Here is a 3,933-nt window from a genome sequence, read left to right as displayed (position 1 = left end):
TTTAAATAGCCAGAAAGCACTGATCATTCCTCAAATTCTTCTCTCGGTTTTCCTCCGTCCCCAACCAAGAGCACAGTGCCCTCTTCCTGTGAGAATTTATCCTTTGGAAGTCCCAAAGTCGCTGTGTGTTTGCCCTCTCCATCAGCCCTGTTGTTTCCCATGCTTCATTCCATCCAAGCTATGTGGAAAGACAGCATAGCTTTCAAGTAGGGCAAGTCTATGAAAAGAGACCAGAGAGCAGCTGTCCTCTTATCATGCCAAGGTGCAGAGACCCTGTGGGCTTCAGACTACCATGGGTGGTGAATGTAGCCAGGCAGCAACATACTCAGACATCCCTCTTAGGGAAAATGAGACCCAAGTTAACATAATGGGGAATGATCAGTACCATTTAGATCCAGAATGTCCCCAACTGAAATTTTACATATGCGTATCTTGATATCATTGAGCATCTATTAGGTACCAGGAGCCATTCTCAAAACTAAACACTGCAGTGCAGAAAAAAGACACCCATAGTTCCCCCTCCTCTTCAGGAGCTAATGTTCCAGGGAATACAGATAAGCTCATAAATACATAAATCTGTCACTGTTCTGCAGCCACTGAACATTCCTGAGCTACCTAACAAAAATGAGATATTATTAATAAAGCCTTCCAGGTATGGGAGCACACACCTTTCTAATGCCAGCCTTAGTGGGGCAGAGGGAGATGGATCTCCCGGAGTTCAAGACCCAGCCCAAACTAAAACTACTGGTGGAAACAAACTGGGTCTGTGTCATAGATTCATTCTTTGCTGGTGAGTTTTGAAGATCCAAGGCACATCCGTATTCTCTAAAACTACAAGATGAACAAAACAAGGAATCACATGATCATGGGAAAAGTACGTGAACATTTTCTTCCCTGAGAAAGTGTCGGCTTCCCAGAGTGGAATGACAAACTCACTCAAGCTCAGAAGTGTTCTCGTGGCTTCTAAGGACATAAGGGCGAAGGAGATGACAGAGAACAGATCTTATTACATGGTCGCCAGTGCTATGTTCCTCCCCACACCAATTTCTTACTCTGCCGCTCCATGTAATGAGTCTTTCACAGTAGCCAATGACCACGGTGTCTGAGATTGCTAAGCTTTTAATGAGATGAGATGAAGCACCCTTCGCTAAAATTATTTCTTATCTACCCCCTAGCTATGCACACTCCCCGCCCATATTCACTGGGAATCAAGGAGTTTGTTTAGATAGTAGATTCTAAAGGGACTGTATTGAACCTTGTGCCTTTAACAAGCTATATTTGATAATGATATTTTTAAAAAAGGAAAAATGAGTTCTAAATGCCTACTGTTTGAGCTTTCCCTGTGTATGCTTTCCTCTGTAGAGAGTTAGCCATGTTGACATCTCCATCATATCTTACAATGAACCTAGCCATCTCCTGGGTCTAATGAGTTTGATCTCACAGTAACCTACTGAGAAGATAGAAGTTGAAATTGCTTTCAATTTCCAAAAGCCTTTTTTTTCCTCCTGAACTACATTTCCCATCATCCCTTGCACATAGGTATTGAGATGGTATGGGACTGAGACACTTCCTGGTCTAGAATTGCCCACCCTCGTCTGCATTTCTTCCCCTAAGAGTCCCTTCCTTCTTTTTTTTTTTTTTTTCGTTTTTCGAGACAGGGTTTCTCTGTGTAGCCCTGGCTGTCCTGGAACTCACTTTGTAGACCAGGCTGGCCTTGAACTCAGAAATCCGCCTGCCTCTGCCTCCCGAGTACTGGGATTAAAGGCATGCGCCACCACAGCCTTTGGAGATGGAAGAAACATTATGGAAGGAGCTTGCATCTGTAGATTACATCACTGTCCAAGGTACTACCTGACACTCAGGAAGGCTCCCTCTCAGGAGGGTCTTCTGAGACTCAATTATTTCTTGGATCATATTTCAGATAGGTGGGAGTTTCCTCTGATGTTGCCGATTGTAGTACATTAATAAATGCATATTTTTCCAGGGCTGTTTTCTTAACCCCACAGCTTTGCATAGTTTATTTCATGTAAGAAATCTGAGAGAACAGACCCTTTTGGTCCTACCTTTCTCTCTTTCAACTTTGGAGAACCAAGACACTAAGATGGTGCTAAGTATTGTACCCAGGATCACAGAACAGGCAAGAGGAGATGGGATTAGAAAATGGATCCAGGTCTAGTTGGCACTAAACCCAGCGGCTCCACAAAGCCTTCTAAGATTTTGCAGTTTCTGAACTTGAAAGTTAAAGCTCACCTTCAGTCTCTGTCCCCCACCACCCCACCCCACCCCCACTCCCAGGGCCTCTGACGTCATGGCATTGTTCTTCAGCTTCTTTGCCCTCTGTCCACTGGGCTTCATTTTCCTAAAATTCATTAAGGACAAATGAACTTTCCCCTTCTCCCCCATTTTAAAAGCAAATGCCTATATCCCTTAAATAACCATTGAATAAGCAGTCAGTGCACTTCACACAAACCATGAGCGAGATGTAACGACAAAGAAATAAACCAAAGTACAGTGCTCAAGAGGTAGACTCTGGAAGACATGTGCCTGGGTTGTTTGTTTATTTGTTTGTTTTTAAAAAGATGTATTTTTGTTTTTTTATTATGTGTATGTTTATGTGTCAGTGTGCAGGTTTGTGCTTGTAAGTACGGTTGCTTGTGGAAGCCAGAAGAAGGCATTGGGTCTCCTTTACAGGTGGTTGTGAGCTGGCTATGCTCTTAACTGCTGAGCTATCTCTCTAGCCTCCCAACTCTCTTTTTTTATGTGCTACTAAACAAGGCACAGTCCATTCTCCAGTCTTTCCTGTGTGTCATCTGGCAGAAAGGAGAGTGAGACACTTTACCTCTGGTTTGCATTGGTCTGGTTTGGCGGGTTGTGTTTAATCCTCTCAACAAAGCCACTTTCCTATTTGCAAAGAAAGATCCCTGGGTATCAGAGAACTCGGTATTGAGGAGCAGATCATTGCTGCTCTGTAGGCCCAGCTCCTAACCTCTCACACAGAAGCCTTCTCTAACCCAGTCAGCACTGTGATACTGGATAGGTCTCAGCAAAACCCTAGAAATGCGCATCTTCCAGGAATCCAGCAAAAGAGAGGCTTTGTCTTAACCCACCTCTGGGTTGCAGAAAATGCAAGGCCTTGATATTAACCAGGCAGAGACTCCCTCGTAAGTGTGAAGGACTCTTGAAAGGGGTGTTTTAATCACGGGTGTCACGTCTTATGATTGTGTCTGTTTGTATTTAGTGTGCCTGTTATCCTTGGTGTTTCCGCCCCGAGGACATCCAACCGAACAAAATTGCATACATCTTTATGGATTACCCTTTCTGCATTCATAAGTTATCTGCCCTTTTAAAATAATTTGCACCGAAACACCAAGTGTTTTTTCTAATGGGGATAGACAGCTAGTGTTTTTTGATGCAAATGACTTTGCTCACAATCTCCCCAGCCCAGAGCTAAATCTGCAGCTGCACAGAGGGCTCAGGGGGCTCAGGGGGCTGATGCTTCCAGAAACAATTTAAGCACAGCAATTGGGAACAGCAGAGTGACTTAAAGCCCTGCTCTGTGTTAGGGAACACTAAATGAGACATCAAAAAAAAGATGGGAAATAACAGGCAGAGATCTTACAATGGCATTTATTATAATATTCCCCACTTCTGTTTTAAAAAAAAACAAAACCTGCTTCCATTCAGATGGCTCTTGCATTTTATGTAGTGATGAACTGATAAATAAAAACATGAGCATTGCAGGGTCTTGTTGTCTCCTCCTCCTCTTCCTCCTCCTCCTCCCCCTCCTCTTCATCTCCCTCCTCCTCCTCTCTTCCTCCTCCTCCTCCTCGTCTTCTTTTTCTTCTTCTTCTTCTTCTTCTTCTTCTTCTTCTTCTTCTTCTTCTTCTTCTTCTTCTTCTTCTTCTTCTTCTTCTTCTTCTTCTTCTTCCTCTT

This window comes from Mus caroli, chromosome 13 (assembly GCF_900094665.2).
Source record: "Mus caroli chromosome 13, CAROLI_EIJ_v1.1, whole genome shotgun sequence".
In the NCBI taxonomy this organism is placed as follows: domain Eukaryota; kingdom Metazoa; phylum Chordata; class Mammalia; order Rodentia; family Muridae; genus Mus; species Mus caroli.
This window is presented reverse-complemented; position numbering follows the sequence as displayed.